This window comes from Hippoglossus stenolepis, chromosome 8 (genome assembly GCF_022539355.2).
Source record: "Hippoglossus stenolepis isolate QCI-W04-F060 chromosome 8, HSTE1.2, whole genome shotgun sequence".
NCBI classification, from domain to species: Eukaryota; Metazoa; Chordata; class Actinopteri; order Pleuronectiformes; family Pleuronectidae; genus Hippoglossus; species Hippoglossus stenolepis.
In genome coordinates this window covers 3006228-3027720 of record NC_061490.1, presented here as the reverse complement: position 1 = coordinate 3027720, position 21493 = coordinate 3006228, and the positions used below count along the sequence as shown (strand labels likewise).

The 21493-nt window shown below is 44.4% G+C and overlaps 1 protein-coding gene and 30 non-coding genes across 46 annotated transcripts in view; all 31 read left to right on the top strand.

The window, feature by feature from the left end:
* snap91a (synaptosome associated protein 91a) overlaps nucleotides 1–21493 on the top strand; it is a 72162-nt gene that overhangs the window by 17782 nt on the left and 32887 nt on the right. The window lies entirely within an intron of this gene.
* On the top strand, nucleotides 724–796 carry trnam-cau. The gene has a single exon. It is a non-coding gene; the product is annotated as a tRNA-Met (tRNA).
* Nucleotides 1284–1354, top strand: trnag-gcc. Its single transcript has one exon. It is a non-coding gene; the product is annotated as a tRNA-Gly (tRNA).
* Nucleotides 2340–2410, top strand: trnag-gcc. Its single transcript has one exon. It is a non-coding gene; the product is annotated as a tRNA-Gly (tRNA).
* Nucleotides 3578–3646, top strand: trnag-gcc. The gene has a single exon. It is a non-coding gene; the product is annotated as a tRNA-Gly (tRNA).
* Nucleotides 4129–4206, top strand: trnam-cau. The gene has a single exon. It is a non-coding gene; the product is annotated as a tRNA-Met (tRNA).
* trnag-gcc lies at nucleotides 4685–4755 on the top strand. The gene has a single exon. It is a non-coding gene; the product is annotated as a tRNA-Gly (tRNA).
* trnam-cau lies at nucleotides 5237–5309 on the top strand. The gene has a single exon. It is a non-coding gene; the product is annotated as a tRNA-Met (tRNA).
* On the top strand, nucleotides 5795–5865 carry trnag-gcc. Its single transcript has one exon. It is a non-coding gene; the product is annotated as a tRNA-Gly (tRNA).
* On the top strand, nucleotides 6904–6974 carry trnag-gcc. The gene has a single exon. It is a non-coding gene; the product is annotated as a tRNA-Gly (tRNA).
* On the top strand, nucleotides 8072–8144 carry trnam-cau. Its single transcript has one exon. It is a non-coding gene; the product is annotated as a tRNA-Met (tRNA).
* On the top strand, nucleotides 8632–8702 carry trnag-gcc. Its single transcript has one exon. It is a non-coding gene; the product is annotated as a tRNA-Gly (tRNA).
* On the top strand, nucleotides 9185–9257 carry trnam-cau. The gene has a single exon. It is a non-coding gene; the product is annotated as a tRNA-Met (tRNA).
* Nucleotides 9741–9809, top strand: trnag-gcc. The gene has a single exon. It is a non-coding gene; the product is annotated as a tRNA-Gly (tRNA).
* Nucleotides 10909–10981, top strand: trnam-cau. The gene has a single exon. It is a non-coding gene; the product is annotated as a tRNA-Met (tRNA).
* Nucleotides 11470–11540, top strand: trnag-gcc. Its single transcript has one exon. It is a non-coding gene; the product is annotated as a tRNA-Gly (tRNA).
* On the top strand, nucleotides 12023–12095 carry trnam-cau. Its single transcript has one exon. It is a non-coding gene; the product is annotated as a tRNA-Met (tRNA).
* On the top strand, nucleotides 12584–12654 carry trnag-gcc. Its single transcript has one exon. It is a non-coding gene; the product is annotated as a tRNA-Gly (tRNA).
* Nucleotides 13135–13207, top strand: trnam-cau. Its single transcript has one exon. It is a non-coding gene; the product is annotated as a tRNA-Met (tRNA).
* Nucleotides 14235–14307, top strand: trnam-cau. Its single transcript has one exon. It is a non-coding gene; the product is annotated as a tRNA-Met (tRNA).
* trnag-gcc lies at nucleotides 14795–14865 on the top strand. The gene has a single exon. It is a non-coding gene; the product is annotated as a tRNA-Gly (tRNA).
* On the top strand, nucleotides 15346–15418 carry trnam-cau. Its single transcript has one exon. It is a non-coding gene; the product is annotated as a tRNA-Met (tRNA).
* On the top strand, nucleotides 15907–15977 carry trnag-gcc. Its single transcript has one exon. It is a non-coding gene; the product is annotated as a tRNA-Gly (tRNA).
* On the top strand, nucleotides 16460–16532 carry trnam-cau. The gene has a single exon. It is a non-coding gene; the product is annotated as a tRNA-Met (tRNA).
* trnag-gcc lies at nucleotides 17021–17089 on the top strand. Its single transcript has one exon. It is a non-coding gene; the product is annotated as a tRNA-Gly (tRNA).
* trnam-cau lies at nucleotides 17571–17643 on the top strand. The gene has a single exon. It is a non-coding gene; the product is annotated as a tRNA-Met (tRNA).
* trnag-gcc lies at nucleotides 18133–18203 on the top strand. The gene has a single exon. It is a non-coding gene; the product is annotated as a tRNA-Gly (tRNA).
* trnam-cau lies at nucleotides 18685–18757 on the top strand. Its single transcript has one exon. It is a non-coding gene; the product is annotated as a tRNA-Met (tRNA).
* trnam-cau lies at nucleotides 19783–19857 on the top strand. Its single transcript has one exon. It is a non-coding gene; the product is annotated as a tRNA-Met (tRNA).
* Nucleotides 20343–20413, top strand: trnag-gcc. Its single transcript has one exon. It is a non-coding gene; the product is annotated as a tRNA-Gly (tRNA).
* trnam-cau lies at nucleotides 20896–20968 on the top strand. The gene has a single exon. It is a non-coding gene; the product is annotated as a tRNA-Met (tRNA).

The window sequence follows — 21493 nt, the reverse complement described above, 5'->3', positions numbered from 1 at the left end:
AGTGATCAACTTTCTGAGATTCAAGATTTCAGATTCAGGAAGATTTATTCTCATTCCAAAACTTCAGAGGGTCTTTGAAGTGGTTGCAACATCAGATAAATTGTCCTGGCAGGGCATACGGGTCCCTTAAGAGTGCGTTCTCGAAAAGAAGATCGTACAGAAGGTATAGACAAGCATTGGTGGTTCAGTGGTAGAATTCTCCTGCTGCCACGGAGGCGGGTTCGATTCCCGGCTAATGCATCAGTAGTATCTTTAGCCAATTATTTATATCTCAGGAGTGGGTGTAGTCATGGCTATGTCCATACCATCCTGCTAGTCTAATTGGTTCTGTCGTTTGCAGTAGAGTCCACGTGGGCTGGTAGCCCCACCCTGCCCCAGGTGTGAGCCTTTGGCCCGCCAAGTGGATTAAGATTATTGAGTTATAATGCTCACTGTTAACTGGTTCAAAATGACTTTACAAACACTGATATGTCATCTCCTTATGACTCTTGTTATGGATTATTCAAAGTTTTGACAGCAACATTGGTTTTGTCCGAATGGCTTGGTACATAACATTTGGACCATTTGGACACAGTACGGGACAGCAATGTTCTAGAATACACACATGTATCCCGAAATTTCAGACCTTGGATGCGTATGGTTATTTGACTGACAAATAGTCCTTCATATTTCTGATACTTTTAAATATCGATTTTTTTCTCACATATTTTCTCTGTGGATTTGGCCTCGTTGGCGCAGTAGGCAGCGCGTCAGTCTCATAATCTGAAGGTCGTGAGTTCAACTCTCACACGGGGCATGTGCCTTTTTACATGAGGTTTTGAGCGACTTTGCAACAAGTCATTTACACTGTGCATTCCATAGAGGCGGCAGTTGGAAAGGACGGGAAACTGTGGAGACACTGAAGAGGAATGAAGGCTCGTGCATTTCTGGTTCCCACTGTAGAAATGAAAGAGTAGTTTTGCATTTCTGGGGAAAAATCAGAGCAGCTGCAATTTGGACGACTTGCAGGCCAAACCATGTAGTGCTTCTTTGCTATGTGCAGAAAATAGAGATTGACAGGAATGCAGACAGAGCCTCTGCACACCCATAGCTGCCACAACCTGGACAAGTGATCAACTTTCTGAGATTCAAGATTTCAGATTCAGGAAGATTTATTCTCATTCCAAAACTTCGAAGGGGTCTTTGAAGTGGTTTCAACATCAGATAAATTGTCCTGGCAGGGCATACGGGTCCCTTAAGAGTGCGTTCTCGAAAAAAGAAGATCGTACAGAAGGTATAGACAAGCATTGGTGGTTCAGTGGTAGAATTCTCGCCTGCCACGCGGGAGGCCCGGGTTCGATTCCCGGCTAATGCATCAGAGTATCTTTAGCCAATTATTTATATCTCAGGAGTGGGTGTAGTCATGGCTATGTCCATACCATCCTGCTAGTCTAATTGGTTCTGTCGTTTGCAGTAGAGTCCACGTGGGCTGGTAGCCCCACCCTGCCCCAGGTGTGAGCCTTTGGCCCGCCAAGTGGATTAAGATTATTGAGTTATAATGCTCACTGTTAACTGGTTAAATGACTTACAAACACTGATATGTATCTCCATGACTTGTTATGATTATTCAAAGTTTTGCAGCAACATTGGTTTGTCGAATGGCTTGGTACATAACATTTGACCATTTGGACACAGTACGACAGCATGTTCTAGAATACACACATGTATCCCAATTTCAGACCTTGATCGTATGGTTATTTGACTGACAAATAGTCCTTCATATTTGATACTTTTAAATATCGATTTTTCACATATTTTTCTGTGATTGCCTCGCGTAGGCAGCGCCAGTCTCATAATCTGAAGGTGGTTCAACCTCACGGGCAGTGCTTTTACATGAGGTTTGGCGACTTGCAACAAGTCATTTACACTGTGCATTCCATAGGCGGCAGTTGAAAGGACGGAAACGTGGAGACACTGAAGAGGAATGAAGGCTCGTGCATTTCTGGTTCCCACTGTAGAAATGAAAGAGTAGTTTTGCATTTCTGGGGAAAAATCAGAGCAGCTGCAATTTGGACGACTTGCAGGCCAAACCATGTAGTGCTTCTTTGCTATGTGCAGAAAATAGAGATTGACAGGAATGCAGACAGAGCCTCTGCACACCCATAGCTGCCACAACCTGGACAAGTGATCAACTTTCTGAGATTCAAGATTTCAGATTCAGGAAGATTTATTCTCCTTCCAAAACTTCGAAGGGGTCTTTGAAGTGGTTGCAACATCAGATAAATTGTCCTGGCAGGGCATACGGGTCCCTTAAGAGTGCGTTCTCGAAAAACAAAAAATCGTAAAGAAGGTATAGACAAGCATTGGTGGTTCAGTGGTAGAATTCTCGCCTGCCACGCGGGAGGCCCGGGTTCGATTCCCGGCTAATGCATCAGAGTATCTTTAGCCAATTATTTATATCTCAGGAGTGGGTGTAGTCATGGCTATGTCCATACCATCCTGCTAGTCTAATTGGTTCTGTCGTTTGCAGTAGAGTCCACGTGGGCTGGTAGCCCCACCCTGCCCCAGGTGTGAGCCTTTGGCCCGCCAAGTGGAGACACTGAAGAGGAATGAAGGCTCGTGCATTTCTAGTTCCACTGTAGAAATGAAAGAGTAGTTTTGCATTTCTGGGAAAAATCAGAGCAGCTGCAATTTGGACGACTTGCAGGCCAAACCATGTAGTGCTTCTTTGCTATGTGCAGAAAATAGAGATTGACAGGAATGCAGACAGAGCCTCTGCACACCCATAGCTGCCACAACCTGGACAAGTGATCAACTTTCTGAGATTCAAGATTTCAGATTCAGGAAGATTTATTCTCATTCCAAAACTTCGAAGGGTCTTTGAAGTGGTTGCAACATCAGATAAATTGTCCTGGCAGGGCATACGGGTCCCTTAAGAGTGCGTTCTCGAAAAAAAAATCGTACAGAAGGTATAGACAAGCATTGGTGGTTCAGTGGTAGAATTCGCCTGCCACGCAGGAGGCCGGAGTTCGATTCCCGGCTAATGCATCAGAGTATCTTTAGCCAATTATTTATATCTCAGGAGTGGGTGTAGTCATGGCTATGTCCATGCCATCCTGCTAGTCTAATTGGTTCTGTCGTTTGCAGTAGAGTCCACGTGGGCTGGTAGCCCCACCCTGCCCCAGGTGTGAGCCTTTGGCCCGCCAAGTGGAGACACTGAAGAGGAATGAAGGCTCGTGCATTTCTAGTTCCCGCTGTAGAAATGAAAGAGTAGTTTTGCATTTCTGGGGAAAAATCAGAGCAGCTGCAATTTGGACGACTTGCAGGCCAAACCATGTAGTGCTTCTTTGCTATGTGCAGAAAATAGAGATTGACAGGAATGCAGACAGAGCCTCTGCACACCCATAGCTGCCACAACCTGGACAAGTGATCAACTTTCTGAGATTCAAGATTTCAGATTCAGGAAGATTTATTCTCATTCCAAAACTTGAAGGGTCTTTGAAGTGGTTGCAACATCAGATAAATTGTCCTGGCAGGGCATACGGGTCCCTTAAGAGTGCGTTCTCGAAAAAGAAGATCGTACAGAAGGTATAGACAAGCATTGGTGGTTCAGTGGTAGAATTCTCGCCTGCCACGCGGGGGCCGGGTTCGATTCCCGGCTAATGCATCAGAGTATCTTTAGCCAATTATTTATATCTCAGGAGTGGGTGTAGTCATGGCTATGTCCATGCCATCCTGCTAGTCTAATTGGTTCTGTCGTTTGCAGTAGAGTCCACGTGGGCTGGTAGCCCCACCCTGCCCCAGGTGTGAGCCTTTGGCCCGCCAAGTGGATTAAGATTATTGAGTTATAATGCTCACTGTTAACTGGTTCAAAATGACTTTACAAACACTGATATGTCATCTCCTTATGACTCTTGTTATGGATTATTCAAAGTTTTGACAGCAACATTGGTTTTGTCCGAATGGCTTGGTACATAACATTTGGACCATTTGGACACAGTACGGGACAGCAATGTTCTAGAATACACACATGTATCCCGAAATTTCAGACCTTGGATGCGTATGGTTATTTGACTGACAAATAGTCCTTCATATTTCTGATACTTTTAAATATCGATTTTTTTCTCACATATTTTCTCTGTGGATTTGGCCTCGTTGGCGCAGTAGGCAGCGCGTCAGTCTCATAATCTGAAGGTCGTGAGTTCAACCCTCACACGGGCATGTGCCTTTTACATGAGGTTTTGAGCGACTTTGCAACAAGTCATTTACACTGTGCATTCCATAGAGGCGGCAGTTGGAAAGGACGGGAAACTGTGGAGACACTGAAGAGGAATGAAGGCTCGTGCATTTCTGGTTCCCACTGTAGAAATGAAAGAGTAGTTTTGCATTTCTGGGGAAAAATCAGAGCAGCTGCAATTTGGACGACTTGCAGGCCAAACCATGTAGTGCTTCTTTGCTATGTGCAGAAAATAGAGATTGACAGGAATGCAGACAGAGCCTCTGCACACCCATAGCTGCCACAACCTGGACAAGTGATCAACTTTCTGAGATTCAAGATTTCAGATTCAGGAAGATTTATTCTCATTCCAAAACTTCGAAGGGGTCTTTGAAGTGGTTGCAACATCAGATAAATTGTCCTGGCAGGGCATACGGGTCCCTTAAGAGTGCGTTCTCGAAAAAAAAATCGTACAGAATGTATAGACAAGCATTGGTGGTTCAGTGGTAGAATTCTCGCCTGCCACGCGGGAGGCCCGGGTTCGATTCCCGGCTAATGCATCAGAGTATCTTTAGCCAATTATTTATATCTCAGGAGTGGGTGTAGTCATGGCTATGTCCATACCATCCTGCTAGTCTAATTGGTTCTGTCGTTTGCAGTAGAGTCCACGTGGGCTGGTAGCCCCACCCTGCCCCAGGTGTGAGCCTTTGGCCCGCCAAGTGGATTAAGATTATTGAGTTATAATGCTCACTGTTAACTGGTTCAAAATGACTTTACAAACACTGATATGTCATCTCCTTATGACTCTTGTTATGGATTATTCAAAGTTTTGACAGCAACATTGGTTTTGTCCGAATGGCTTGGTACATAACATTTGGACCATTTGGACACAGTACGGGACAGCAATGTTCTAGAATACACACATGTATCCCGAAATTTCAGACCTTGGATGCGTATGGTTATTTGACTGACAAATAGTCCTTCACATTTCGGATACTTTTAAAATCGATTTTTTTCTCACATATTTTCTCTGTGGATTTGGCCTCGTTGGCGCAGTAGGCAGCGCGTCAGTCTCATAATCTGAAGGTCGTGAGTTCAACCCTCACACAGGGCATGTGCCTTTTACATGAGGTTTTGAGCGACTTTGCAACAAGTCATTTACACTGTGCATTCCATAGAGGCGGCAGTTGGAAAGGACGGAAACTGTGGAGACACTGAAGAGGAATGAAGGCTCGTGCATTTCTGGTTCCCACTGTAGAAATGAAAGAGTAGTTTTGCATTTCTGGGGAAAAATCAGAGCAGCTGCAATTTGGACGACTTGCAGGCCAAACCATGTAGTGCTTCTTTGCTATGTGCAGAAAATAGAGATTGACAGGAATGCAGACAGAGCCTCTGCACACCCATAGCTGCCACAACCTGGACAAGTGATCAACTTTCTGAGATTCAAGATTTCAGATTCAGGAAGATTTATTCTCATTCCAAAACTTCGAAGGGGTCTTTGAAGTGGTTGCAACATCAGATAAATTGTCCTGGCAGGGCATACGGGTCCCTTAAGAGTGCGTTCTCGAAAAAAAAAAATCGTAAAGAAGGTATAGACAAGCATTGGTGGTTCAGTGGTAGAATTCTCGCCTGCCACGCGGGAGGCCCGGGTTCGATTCCCGGCTAATGCATCAGAGTATCTTTAGCCAATTATTTATATCTCAGGAGTGGGTGTAGTCATGGCTATGTCCATGCCATCCTGCTAGTCTAATTGGTTCTGTCGTTTGCAGTAGAGTCCACGTGGGCTGGTAGCCCCACCCTGCCCCAGGTGTGAGCCTTTGGCCCGCCAAGTGGATTAAGATTATTGAGTTATAATGCTCACTGTTAACTGGTTCAAAATGACTTTACAAACACTGATATGTCATCTCCTTATGACTCTTGTTATGGATTATTCAAAGTTTTGACAGCAACATTGGTTTTGTCCGAATGGCTTGGTACATAACATTTGGACCATTTGGACACAGTACGGGACAGCAATGTTCTAGAATACACACATGTATCCCGAAATTTCAGACCTTGGATGCGTATGGTTATTTGACTGACAAATAGTCCTTCATATTTCTGATACTTTTAAAATCGATTTTTTTCTCACATATTTTCTCTGTGGATTTGGCCTCGTTGGCGCAGTAGGCAGCAGCGTCAGTCTCATAATCTGAAGGTCGTGAGTTCAATCCTCACACGGGCATGTGCCTTTTACATGAGGTTTTGAGCGACTTTGCAACAAGTCATTTACACTGTGCATTCCATAGAGGCGGCAGTTGGAAAGGACGGGAAACTGTGGAGACACTGAAGAGGAATGAAGGCTCGTGCATTTCTGGTTCCCACTGTAGAAATGAAAGAGTAGTTTTGCATTTCTGGGGAAAAATCAGAGCAGCTGCAATTTGGACGACTTGCAGGCCAAACCATGTAGTGCTTCTTTGCTATGTGCAGAAAATAGAGATTGACAGGAATGCAGACAGAGCCTCTGCACACCCATAGCTGCCAACCTGGACAAGTGATCAACTTTCTGAGATTCAAGATTTCAGATTCAGGAAGATTTATTCTCATTCCAAAACTTCGAAGGGGTCTTTGAAGTGGTTGCAACATCAGATAAATTGTCCTGGCAGGGCATACGGGTCCCTTAAGAGTGCGTTCTCGAAAAAAAAAAATCGTAAAGAAGGTATAGACAAGCATTGGTGGTTCAGTGGTAGAATTCTCGCCTGCCACGCGGGAGGCCCGGGTTCGATTCCCGGCTAATGCATCAGAGTATCTTTAGCCAATTATTTATATCTCAGGAGTGGGTGTAGTCATGGCTATGTCCATACCATCCTGCTAGTCTAATTGGTTCTGTCGTTTGCAGTAGAGTCCACGTGGGCTGGTAGCCCCACCCTGCCCCAGGTGTGAGCCTTTGGCCCGCCAAGTGGAGACACTGAAGAGGAATGAAGGCTCGTGCATTTCTGGTTCCCACTGTAGAAATGAAAGAGTAGTTTTGCATTTCTGGGAAAAATCAGAGCAGCTGCAATTTGGACGACTTGCAGGCCAAACCATGTAGTGCTTCTTTGCTATGTGCAGAAAATAGAGGATTGACAGGAATGCAGACAGAGCCTCTGCACACCCATAGCTGCCACAACCTGGACAAGTGATCAACTTTCTGAGATTCAAGATTTCAGATTCAGGAAGATTTATTCTCATTCCAAAACTTCGAAGGGTCTTTGAAGTGGTTGCAACATCAGATAAATTGTCCTGGCAGGGCATACGGGTCCCTTAAGAGTGCGTTCTCGAAAAAGAAGATCGTACAGAAGGTATAGACAAGCATTGGTGGTTCAGTGGTAGAATTCTCGCCTGCGGGAGGCCCGGGTTCGATTCCCGGCTAATGCATCAGAGTATCTTTAGCCAATTATTTATATCTCAGGAGTGGGTGTAGTCATGGCTATGTCCATACCATCCTGCTAGTCTAATTGGTTCTGTCGTTTGCAGTAGAGTCCACAGGGCTGGTAGCCCCACCCTGCCCCAGGTGTGAGCCTTTGGCCCGCCAAGTGGATTAAGATTATTGAGTTATAATGCTCACTGTTAACTGGTTCAAAATGACTTTACAAACACTGATATGTCATCTCCTTATGACTCTTGTTATGGATTATTCAAAGTTTTGACAGCAACATTGGTTTTGTCCGAATGGCTTGGTACATAACATTTGGACCATTTGGACACAGTACGGGACAGCAATGTTCTAGAATACACACATGTATCCCAAAATTTCAGACCTTGGATGCGTATGGTTATTTGACTGACAAATAGTCCTTCACATTTCGGATACTTTTAAAATCGATTTTTTTCTCACATATTTTCTCTGTGGATTTGGCCTCGTTGGCGCAGTAGGCAGCGCGTCAGTCTCATAATCTGAAGGTCGTGAGTTCAACTCTCACACGGGGCATGTGCCTTTTTACATGAGGTTTTGAGCGACTTTGCAACAAGTCATTTACACTGTGCATTCCATAGAGGCGGCAGTTGGAAAGGACGGGAAACTGTGGAGACACTGAAGAGGAATGAAGGCTCGTGCATTTCTGGTTCCCACTGTAGAAATGAAAGAGTAGTTTTGCATTTCTGGGGAAAAATCAGAGCAGCTGCAATTTGGACGACTTGCAGGCCAAACCATGTAGTGCTTCTTTGCTATGTGCAGAAAATAGAGATTGACAGGAATGCAGACAGAGCCTCTGCACACCCATAGCTGCCACAACCTGGACAAGTGATCAACTTTCTGAGATTCAAGATTTCAGATTCAGGAAGATTTATTCTCATTCCAAAACTTCGAAGGGGTCTTTGAAGTGGTTGCAACATCAGATAAATTGTCCTGGCAGGGCATACGGGTCCCTTAAGAGTGCGTTCTCGAAAAAAGAAGATCGTACAGAAGGTATAGACAAGCATTGGTGGTTCAGTGGTAGAATTCTCGCCTGCCACGCGGGAGGCCCGGGTTCGATTCCCGGCTAATGCATCAGAGTATCTTTAGCCAATTATTTATATCTCAGGAGTGGGTGTAGTCATGGCTATGTCCATACCATCCTGCTAGTCTAATTGGTTCTGTCGTTTGCAGTAGAGTCCACGTGGGCTGGTAGCCCCACCCTGCCCCAGGTGTGAGCCTTTGGCCCGCCAAGTGGATTAAGATTATTGAGTTATAATGCTCACTGTTAACTGGTTCAAAATGACTTTACAAACACTGATATGTCATCTCCTTATGACTCTTGTTATGGATTATTCAAAGTTTTGACAGCAACATTGGTTTTGTCCGAATGGCTTGGTACATAACATTTGGACCATTTGGACACAGTACGGGACAGCAATGTTCTAGAATACACACATGTATCCCGAAATTTCAGACCTTGGATGCGTATGGTTATTTGACTGACAAATAGTCCTTCATATTTCTGATACTTTTAAATATCGATTTTTTTCTCACATATTTTCTCTGTGGATTTGGCCTCGTTGGCGCAGTAGGCAGCGCGTCAGTCTCATAATCTGAAGGTCGTGAGTTCAACCCTCACACGGGGCATGTACCTTTTTACATGAGGTTTTGAGCGACTTTGCAACAAGTCATTTACACTGTGCATTCCATAGAGGCGGCAGTTGGAAAGGACAGGAAACTGTGGAGACACTGAAGAGGAATGAAGGCTCGTGCATTTCTGGTTCCCACTGTAGAAATGAAAGAGTAGTTTTGCATTTCTGGGGAAAAATCAGAGCAGCTGCAATTTGGACGACTTGCAGGCCAAACCATGTAGTGCTTCTTTGCTATGTGCAGAAAATAGAGATTGACAGGAATGCAGACAGAGCCTCTGCACACCCATAGCTGCCACAACCTGGACAAGTGATCAACTTTCTGAGATTCAAGATTTCAGATTCAGGAAGATTTATTCTCCTTCCAAAACTTCGAAGGGGTCTTTGAAGTGGTTGCAACATCAGATAAATTGTCCTGGCAGGGCATACGGGTCCCTTAAGAGTGCGTTCTCAAAAAAAATCGTAAAGAAGGTATAGACAAGCATTGGTGGTTCAGTGGTAGAATTCTCGCCTGCCACGCGGGAGGCCCGGTTCGATTCCGGCTAATGCATCAGAGTATCTTTAGCCAATTATTTATATCTCAGGAGTGGGTGTAGTCATGGCTATGTCCATACCATCCTGCTAGTCTAATTGGTTCTGTCGTTTGCAGTAGAGTCCACGTGGGCTGGTAGCCCCACCCTGCCCCAGGTGTGAGCCTTTGGCCCGAAGTGGAGACACTGAAGAGGAATGAAGGCTCGTGCATTTCTAGTTCCCGCTGTAGAAATGAAAGAGTAGTTTTGCATTTCTGGGGAAAAATCAGAGCAGCTGCAATTTGGACGACTTGCAGGCCAAACCATGTAGTGCTTCTTTGCTATGTGCAGAAAATAGAGATTGACAGGAATGCAGACAGAGCCTCTGCACACCCATAGCTGCCACAACCTGGACAAGTGATCAACTTTCTGAGATTCAAGATTTCAGATTCAGGAAGATTTATTCTCATTCCAAAACTTCGAAGGGGTCTTTGAAGTGGTTGCAACATCAGATAAATTGTCCTGGCAGGGCATACGGGTCCCTTAAGAGTGCGTTCTCGAAAAAAAGATCGTAAGAAGGTATAGACAAGCATTGGTGGTTCAGTGGTAGAATTCTCGCCTGCCAGCGGGAGGCCCGGGTTCGATTCCGGCTAATGCATCAGAGTATCTTTAGCCAATTATTTATATCTCAGGAGTGGGTGTAGTCATGGCTATGTCCATGCCATCCTGCTAGTCTAATTGGTTCTGTCGTTTGCAGTAGAGTCCACGTGGGCTGGTAGCCCCACCCTGCCCCAGGTGTGAGCCTTTGGCCCGCCAAGTGGATTAAGATTATTGAGTTATAATGCTCACTGTTAACTGGTTCAAAATGACTTTACAAACACTGATATGTCATCTCCTTATGACTCTTGTTATGGATTATTCAAAGTTTTGACAGCAACATTGGTTTTGTCCGAATGGCTTGGTACATAACATTTGGACCATTTGGACACAGTACGGGACAGCAATGTTCTAGAATACACACATGTATCCCGAAATTTCAGACCTTGGATGCGTATGGTTATTTGACTGACAAATAGTCCTTCATATTTCTGATACTTTTAAATATCGATTTTTTTCTCACATATTTTCTCTGTGGATTTGGCCTCGTTGGCGCAGTAGGCAGCGCGTCAGTCTCATAATCTGAAGGTAGTGAGTTCAATCCTCACACGGGGCATGTACCTTTTTACATGAGGTTTTGAGCCACTTTGCAACAAGTCATTTACACTGTGCATTCCATAGAGGCGGCAGTTGGAAAGGACGGGAAACTGTGGAGACACTGAAGAGGAATGAAGGCTCGTGCATTTCTGGTTCCCGCTGTAGAAATGAAAGAGTAGTTTTGCATTTCTGGGGAAAAATCAGAGCAGCTGCAATTTGGACGACTTGCAGGCCAAACCATGTAGTGCTTCTTTGCTATGTGCAGAAAATAGAGATTGACAGGAATGCAGACAGAAGCCTCTGCACACCCATAGCTGCCAACACCTGGACAAGTGATCAACTTTCTGAGATTCAAGATTTCAGATTCAGGAAGATTTATTCTCATTCCAAAACTTCGAAGGGGTCTTTGAAGTGGTTGCAACATCAGATAAATTGTCCTGGCAGGGCATACGGGTCCCTTAAGAGTGCGTTCTCGAAAAAAAAAAATCGTAAAGAAGGTATAGACAAGCATTGGTGGTTCAGTGGTAGAATTCTCGCCTGCCACGCGGGAGGCCCGGGTTCGATTCCCGGCTAATGCATCAGAGTATCTTTAGCCAATTATTTATATCTCAGGAGTGGGTGTAGTCATGGCTATGTCCATGCCATCCTGCTAGTCTAATTGGTTCTGTCGTTTGCAGTAGAGTCCACGTGGGCTGGTAGCCCCACCCTGCCCCAGGTGTGAGCCTTTGGCCCGCCAAGTGGATTAAGATTATTGAGTTATAATGCTCACTGTTAACTGGTTCAAAATGACTTTACAAACACTGATATGTCATCTCCTTATGACTCTTGTTATGGATTATTCAAAGTTTTGACAGCAACATTGGTTTTGTCCGAATGGCTTGGTACATAACATTTGGACCATTTGGACACAGTACGGGACAGCAATGTTCTAGAATACACACATGTATCCCGAAATTTCAGACCTTGGATGCGTATGGTTATTTGACTGACAAATAGTCCTTCATATTTCTGATACTTTTAAATATCGATTTTTTTCTCACATATTTTCTCTGTGGATTTGGCCTCGTTAGCGCAGTAGGCAGCGCGTCAGTCTCATAATCTGAAGGTAGTGAGTTCAATCCTCACACGGGGCATGTACCTTTTTACATGAGGTTTTGAGCCACTTTGCAACAAGTCATTTACACTGTGCATTCCATAGAGGCGGCAGTTGGAAAGGACGGGAAACTGTGGAGACACTGAAGAGGAATGAAGGCTCGTGCATTTCTGGTTCCCGCTGTAGAAATGAAAGAGTAGTTTTGCATTTCTGGGGAAAAATCAGAGCAGCTGCAATTTGGACGACTTGCAGGCCAAACCATGTAGTGCTTCTTTGCTATGTGCAGAAAATAGAGATTGACAGGAATGCAGACAGAAGCCTCTGCACACCCATAGCTGCCAACACCTGGACAAGTGATCAACTTTCTGAGATTCAAGATTTCAGATTCAGGAAGATTTATTCTCATTCCAAAACTTCGAAGGGGTCTTTGAAGTGGTTGCAACATCAGATAAATTGTCCTGGCAGGGCATACGGGTCCCTTAAGAGTGCGTTCTCGAAAAAAAAAAATCGTAAAGAAGGTATAGACAAGCATTGGTGGTTCAGTGGTAGAATTCTCGCCTGCCACGCGGGAGGCCCGGGTTCGATTCCCGGCTAATGCATCAGAGTATCTTTAGCCAATTATTTATATCTCAGGAGTGGGTGTAGTCATGGCTATGTCCATGCCATCCTGCTAGTCTAATTGGTTCTGTCGTTTGCAGTAGAGTCCACGTGGGCTGGTAGCCCCACCCTGCCCCAGGTGTGAGCCTTTGGCCCGCCAAGTGGATTAAGATTATTGAGTTATAATGCTCACTGTTAACTGGTTCAAAATGACTTTACAAACACTGATATGTCATCTCCTTATGACTCTTGTTATGGATTATTCAAAGTTTTGACAGCAACATTGGTTTTGTCCGAATGGCTTGGTACATAACATTTGGACCATTTGGACACAGTACGGGACAGCAATGTTCTAGAATACACACATGTATCCCGAAATTTCAGACCTTGGATGCGTATGGTTATTTGACTGACAAATAGTCCTTCATATTTCTGATACTTTTAAATATCGATTTTTTTCTCATATTTTCTCTGTGGATTTGGCCTCGTTGGCGCAGTAGGCAGCGCGTCAGTCTCATAATCTGAAGGTCGTGAGTTCAATCCTCACACGGGGCATGTACCTTTTTACATGAGGTTTTGAGCCACTTTGCAACAAGTCATTTACACTGTGCATTCCATAGAGGCGGCAGTTGGAAAGGACGGGAAACTGTGGAGACACTGAAGAGGAATGAAGGCTCGTGCATTTCTGGTTCCCGCTGTAGAAATGAAAGAGTAGTTTTGCATTTCTGGGAAAAATCAGAGCAGCTGCAATTTGGACGACTTGCAGGCCAAACCATGTAGTGCTTCTTTGCTATGTGCAGAAAATAGAGATTGACAGGAATGCAGACAGAAGCCTCTGCACACCCATAGCTGCCACAACCTGGACAAGTGATCAACTTTCTGAGATTCAAGATTTCAGATTCAGGAAGATTTATTCTCATTCCAAAACTTCGAAGGGGTCTTTGAAGTGGTTGCAACATCAGATAAATTGTCCTGGCAGGGCATACGGGTCCCTTAAGAGTGCGTTCTCGAAAAAAATCGTAAAGAAGGTATAGACAAGCATTGGTGGTTCAGTGGTAGAATTCTCGCCTGCCACGGAGGCCGGGTTCGATTCCGGCTAATGCATCAGAGTATCTTTAGCCAATTATTTATATCTCAGGAGTGGGTGTAGTCATGGCTATGTCCATACCATCCTGCTAGTCTAATTGGTTCTGTCGTTTGCAGCAGAGTCCACGTGGGCTGGTAGCCCCACCCTGCCCCAGGTGTGAGCCTTTGGCCCGCCAAGTGGATTAAGATTATTGAGTTATAATGCTCACTGTTAACTGGTTCAAAATGACTTTACAAACACTGATATGTCATCTCCTTATGACTCTTGTTATGGATTATTCAAAGTTTTGACAGCAACATTGGTTTTGTCCGAATGGCTTGGTACATAACATTTGGACCAGTTTGGACACGGGACAGCAATGTTCTAGAATACACACATGTATCCCGAAATTTCAGACCTTGGATGCGTATGGTTATTTGACTGACAAATAGTCCTTCATATTTCTGATACTTTTAAATATCGATTTTTTTCTCACATATTTTCTCTGTGGGTTTGGCCTCGTTGGCGCAGTAGGCAGCGCGTCAGTCTCATAATCTGAAGGTCGTGAGTTCAATCCTCACACGGGGCATGTACCTTTTTACATGAGGTTTTGAGCCACTTTGCAACAAGTCATTTACACTGTGCATTCCATAGAGGCGGCAGTTGGAAAGGACGGGAAACTGTGGAGACACTGAAGAGGAATGAAGGCTCGTGCATTTCTGGTTCCCGCTGTAGAAATGAAAGAGTAGTTTTGCATTTCTGGGGAAAAATCAGAGCAGCTGCAATTTGGACGACTTGCAGGCCAAACCATGTAGTGCTTCTTTGCTATGTGCAGAAAATAGAGATTGACAGGAATGCAGACAGAGCCTCTGCACACCCATAGCTGCCACAACCTGGACAAGTGATCAACTTTCTGAGATTCAAGATTTCAGATTCAGGAAGATTTATTCTCATTCCAAAACTTCGAAGGGGTCTTTGAAGTGGTTGCAACATCAGATAAATTGTCCTGGCAGGGCATACGGGTCCCTTAAGAGTGCGTTCTCGAAAAAAAAAAATCGTAAAGAAGGTATAGACAAGCATTGGTGGTTCAGTGGTAGAATTCTCGCCTGCCACGCGGGAGGCCCGGGTTCGATTCCCGGCTAATGCATCAGAGTATCTTTAGCCAATTATTTATATCTCAGGAGTGGGTGTAGTCATGGCTATGTCCATGCCATCCTGCTAGTCTAATTGGTTCTGTCGTTTGCAGTAGAGTCCACGTGGGCTGGTAGCCCCACCCTGCCCCAGGTGTGAGCCTTTGGCCCGCCAAGTGGATTAAGATTATTGAGTTATAATGCTCACTGTTAACTGGTTCAAAATGACTTTACAAACACTGATATGTCATCTCCTTATGACTCTTGTTATGGATTATTCAAAGTTTTGACAGCAACATTGGTTTTGTCCGAATGGCTTGGTACATAACATTTGGACCATTTGGACACAGTACGGGACAGCAATGTTCTAGAATACACACATGTATCCGAAATTTCAGACCTTGGATGCGTATGGTTATTTGACTGACAAATAGTCCTTCATATTTCTGATACTTTTAAATATCGATTTTTTCTCACATATTTTCTCTGTGGATTTGGCCTCGTTGGCGCAGTAGGCAGCGCGTCAGTCTCATAATCTGAAGGTCGTGAGTTCAATCCTCACACGGGGCATGTACCTTTTTACATGAGGTTTTGAGCCACTTTGCAACAAGTCATTTACACTGTGCATTCCATAGAGGCGGCAGTTGGAAAGGACGGGAAACTGTGGAGACACTGAAGAGGAATGAAGGCTCGTGCATTTCTGGTTCCCGCTGTAGAAATGAAAGAGTAGTTTTGCATTTCTGGGGAAAAATCAGAGCAGCTGCAATTTGGACGACTTGCAGGCCAAACCATGTAGTGCTTCTTTGCTATGTGCAGAAAATAGAGATTGACAGGAATGCAGACAGAAGCCTCTGCACACCCATAGCTGCCACAACCTGGACAAGTGATCAACTTTCTGAGATTCAAGATTTCAGATTCAGGAAGATTTATTCTCATTCCAAAACTTCGAAGGGGTCTTTGAAGTGGTTGCAACATCAGATAAATTGTCCTGGCAGGGCATACGGGTCCCTTAAGAGTGCGTTCTCGAAAAAAAAAAATCGTAAAGAAGGTATAGACAAGCATTGGTGGTTCAGTGGTAGAATTCTCGCCTGCCACGCGGGAGGCCCGGGTTCGATTCCCGGCTAATGCATCAGAGTATCTTTAGCCAATTATTTATATCTCAGGAGTGGGTGTAGTCATGGCTATGTCCATGCCATCCTGCTAGTCTAATTGGTTCTGTCGTTTGCAGTAGAGTCCACGTGGGCTGGTAGCCCCACCCTGCCCCAGGTGTGAGCCTTTGGCCCGCCAAGTGGATTAAGATTATTGAGTTATAATGCTCACTGTTAACTGGTTCAAAATGACTTTACAAACACTGATATGTCATCTCCTTATGACTCTTGTTATGGATTATTCAAAGTTTTGACAGCAACATTGGTTTTGTCCGAATGGCTTGGTACATAACATTTGGACCATTTGGACACAGTACGGGACAGCAATGTTCTAGAATACACACATGTATCCCGAAATTTCAGACCTTGGATGCGTATGGTTATTTGACTGACAAATAGTCCTTCATATTTCTGATACTTTTAAATATCGATTTTTTTCTCACATATTTTCTCTGTGGATTTGGCCTCGTTGGCGCAGTAGGCAGCGCGTCAGTCTCATAATCTGAAGGTCGTGAGTTCAATCCTCACACGGGGCATGTGCCTTTTTACATGAGGTTTTGAGCGACTTTGCAACAAGTCATTTACACTGTGCATTCCATAGAGGCGGCAGTTGGAAAGGACGGGAAACTGTGGAGACACTGAAGAGGAATGAAGGCTCGTGCATTTCTGGTTCCCGCTGTAGAAATGAAAGAGTAGTTTTGCATTTCTGGGGAAAAATCAGAGCAGCTGCAATTTGGACGACTTGCAGGCCAAACCATGTAGTGCTTCTTTGCTATGTGCAGAAAATAGAGATTGACAGGAATGCAGACAGAAGCCTCTGCACACCCATAGCTGCCACAACCTGGACAAGTGATCAACTTTCTGAGATTCAAGATTTCAGATTCAGGAAGATTTATTCTCATTCCAAAACTTCGAAGGGGTCTTTGAAGTGGTTGCAACATCAGATAAATTGTCCTGGCAGGGCATACGGGTCCCTTAAGAGTGCGTTCTCGAAAAAAAAAAATCGTAAAGAAGGTATAGACAAGCATTGGTGGTTCAGTGGTAGAATTCTCGCCTGCCACGCGAGGCCCGGGTTCGATTCCCGGCTAATGCATCAGAGTATCTTTAGCCAATTATTTATATCTCAGGAGTGGGTGTAGTCATGGCTATGTCCATGCCATCCTGCTAGTCTAATTGGTTCTGTCGTTTGCAGTAGAGTCCACGTGGGCTGGTAGCCCCACCCTGCCCCAGGTGTGAGCCTTTGGCCCGCCAAGTGGATTAAGATTATTGAGTTATAATGCTCACTGTTAACTGGTTCAAAATGACTTTACAAACACTGATATGTCATCTCCTTATGACTCTTGTTATGGATTATTCAAAGTTTTGACAGCAACATTGGTTTTGTCCGAATGGCTTGGTACATAACATTTGGACCATTTGGACACAGTACGGGACAGCAATGTTCTAGAATACACACATGTATCCCGAAATTTCAGACCTTGGATGCGTATGGTTATTTGACTGACAAATAGTCCTTCATATTTCTGATACTTTTAAATATCGATTTTTTTCTCACATATTTTCTCTGTGGTTTGGCCTCGTTGGCGCAGTAGGCAGCGCGTCAGTCTCATAATCTGAAGGTCGTGAGTTCAACCCTCACACGGGGCATGTACCTTTTTACATGAGGTTTTAGGACTTTGCAACAAGTCATTTACACTGTGCATTCCATAGAGGCGGCAGTTGGAAAGGACGGGAAACTGTGGAGACACTGAAGAGGAATGAAGGCTCGTGCATTTCTGGTTCCCGCTGTAGAAATGAAAGAGTAGTTTTGCATTTCTGGGGAAAAATCAGAGCAGCTGCAATTTGGACGACTTGCAGGCCAAACCATGTAGTGCTTCTTTGCTATGTGCAGAAAATAGAGATTGACAGGAATGCAGACAGAAGCCTCTGCACACCCATAGCTGCCACAACCTGGACAAGTGATCAACTTTCTGAGATTCAAGATTTCAGATTCAGGAAGATTTATTCTCATTCCAAAACTTCGAAGGGGTCTTTTTTGAAGTGGTTGCAACATCAGATAAATTGTCCTGGCAGGGCATACGGGTCCCTTAAGAGTGCGTTCTCGAAAAAAAAAAATCGTAAAGAAGGTATAGACAAGCATTGGTGGTTCAGTGGTAGAATTCTCGCCTGCCACGCGGGAGGCCCGGGTTCGATTCCCGGCTAATGCATCAGAGTATCTTTAGCCAATTATTTATATCTCAGGAGTGGGTGTAGTCATGGCTATGTCCATGCCATCCTGCTAGTCTAATTGGTTCTGTCGTTTGCAGTAGAGTCCACGTGGGCTGGTAGCCCCACCCTGCCCCAGGTGTGAGCCTTTGGCCCGCCAAGTGGATTAAGATTATTGAGTTATAATGCTCACTGTTAACTGGTTCAAAATGACTTTACAAACACTGATATGTCATCTCCTTATGACTCTTGTTATGGATTATTCAAAGTTTTGACAGCAACATTGGTTTTGTCCGAATGGCTTGGTACATAACATTTGGACCATTTGGACACAGTACGGGACAGCAATGTTCTAGAATACACACATGTATCCCGAAATTTCAGACCTTGGATGCGTATGGTTATTTGACTGACAAATAGTCCTTCATATTTCTGATACTTTTAAATATCGATTTTTTTCTCACATATTTTCTGGTGGATTTGGCCTCGTTGGCGCAGTAGGCAGCGCGTCAGTCTCATAATCTGAAGGTCGTGAGTTCAACCCTCACACGGGGCATGTGCCTTTTACATGAGGTTTTGAGCCACTTTGCAACAAGTCATTTACACTGTGCATTCCATAGAGGCGGCAGTTGAAAGGAGGAAACTGTGGAGACACTGAAGAGGAATGAAGGCTCGTGCATTTCTGGTTCCCACTGTAGAAATGAAAGAGTAGTTTTGCATTTCTGGGGAAAAATCAGAGCAGCTGCAATTTGGACGACTTGCAGGCCAAACCATGTAGTGCTTCTTTGCTATGTGCAGAAAATAGAGATTGACAGGAATGCAGACGAGCCTCTGCACACCCATAGCTGCCACAACCTGGACAAGTGATCAACTTTCTGAGATTCAAGATTTCAGATTCAGGAAGATTTATTCTCATTCCAAAACTTGAAGGGTCTTTGAAGTGGTTGCAACATCAGATAAATTGTCCTGGCAGGGCATACGGGTCCCTTAAGAGTGCGTTCTCGAAAAAAAAAATCGTAAAGAAGGTATAGACAAGCATTGGTGGTTCAGTGGTAGAATTCGCCTGCCATGCGGGAGGCCGGGTTCGATTCCCGGCTAATGCATCAGAGTATCTTTAGCCAATTATTTATATCTCAGGAGTGGGTGTAGTCATGGCTATGTCCATGCCATCCTGCTAGTCTAATTGGTTCTGTCGTTTGCAGTAGAGTCCACGTGGGCTGGTAGCCCCACCCTGCCCCAGGTGTGAGCCTTTGGCCCGCCAAGTGGATTAAGATTATTGAGTTATAATGCTCACTGTTAACTGGTTCAAAATGACTTTACAAACACTGATATGTCATCTCCTTATGACTCTTGTTATGGATTATTCAAAGTTTTGACAGCAACATTGGTTTTGTCCGAATGGCTTGGTACATAACATTTGGACCATTTGGACACAATGCGGGACAGCAATGTTCTAGAATACACACATGTATCCCGAAATTTCAGACCTTGGATGCGTATGGTTATTTGACTGACAAATAGTCCTTCATATTTCTGATACTTTAAATATCGATTTTTTCTCACATATTTTCTCTGTGGGTTTGCCCTCGTTGGCGCAGTAGGCAGCGCGTCAGTCCCATAATCTGAAGGTCGTGAGTTCAACCCTCACACGGGCATGTGCCTTTACATGAGGTTTTGAGCCACTTTGCAACAAGTCATTTACACTGTGCATTCCATAGAGGCGGCAGTTGGAAAGGACGGGAAACTGTGGAGACACTGAAGAGGAATGAAGGCTCGTGCATTTCTGGTTCCCGCTGTAGAAATGAAAGAGTAGTTTTGCATTTCTGGGGAAAAATCAGAGCAGCTGCAATTTGGACGACTTGCAGGCCAAACCATGTAGTGCTTCTTTGCTATGTGCAGAAAATAGAGATTGACAGGAATGCAGACAGAAGCCTCTGCACACCCATAGCTGCCACAACCTGGACAAGTGATCAACTTTCTGAGATTCAAGATTTCAGATTCAGGAAGATTTATTCTCATTCCAAAACTTCGAAGGGGTCTTTGAAGTGGTTGCAACATCAGATAAATTGTCCTGGCAGGGCATACGGGTCCCTTAAGAGTGCGTTCTCGAAAAAAAAAAATCGTAAAGAAGGTATAGACAAGCATTGGTGGTTCAGTGGTAGAATTCTCGCCTGCCACGCGGGAGGCCCGGGTTCGATTCCCGGCTAATGCATCAGAGTATCTTTAGCCAATTATTTATATCTCAGGAGTGGGTGTAGTCATGGCTATGTCCATGCCATCCTGCTAGTCTAATTGGTTCTGTCGTTTGCAGTAGAGTCCACGTGGGCTGGTAGCCCCACCCTGCCCCAGGTGTGAGCCTTTGGCCCGCCAAGTGGATTAAGATTATTGAGTTATAATGCTCACTGTTAACTGGTTCAAAATGACTTTACAAACACTGATATGTCATCTCCTTATGACTCTTGTTATGGATTATTCAAAGTTTTGACAGCAACATTGGTTTTGTCCGAATGGCTTGGTACATAACATTTGGACCATTTGGACACAGTACGGGACAGCAATGTTCTAGAATACACACATGTATCCCGAAATTTCAGACCTTGGATGCGTATGGTTATTTGACTGACAAATAGTCCTTCATATTTCTGATACTTTTAAATATCGATTTTTTTCTCACATATTTTCTCTGTGGATTTGGCCTCGTTGGCGCAGTAGGCAGCGCGTCAGTCTCATAATCTGAAGGTCGTGAGTTCAACCCTCACACGGGGCATGTGCCTTTTTACATGAGGTTTTGAGCGACTTTGCAACAAGTCATTTACACTGTGCATTCCATAGAGGCGGCAGTTGGAAAGGACGGGAAACTGTGGAGACACTGAAGAGGAATGAAGGCTCGTGCATTTCTGGTTCCCGCTGTAGAAATGAAAGAGTAGTTTTGCATTTCTGGGGAAAAATCAGAGCAGCTGCAATTTGGACGACTTGCAGGCCAAACCATGTAGTGCTTCTTTGCTATGTGCAGAAAATAGAGATTGACAGGAATGCAGACAGAAGCCTCTGCACACCCATAGCTGCCACAACCTGGACAAGTGATCAACTTTCTGAGATTCAAGATTTCAGATTCAGGAAGATTTATTCTCATTCCAAAACTTCGAAGGGGTCTTTGAAGTGGTTGCAACATCAGATAAATTGTCCTGGCAGGGCATACGGGTCCCTTAAGAGTGCGTTCTCGAAAAAAAAAAATCGTAAAGAAGGTATAGACAAGCATTGGTGGTTCAGTGGTAGATTTCAGTGGTAGCTG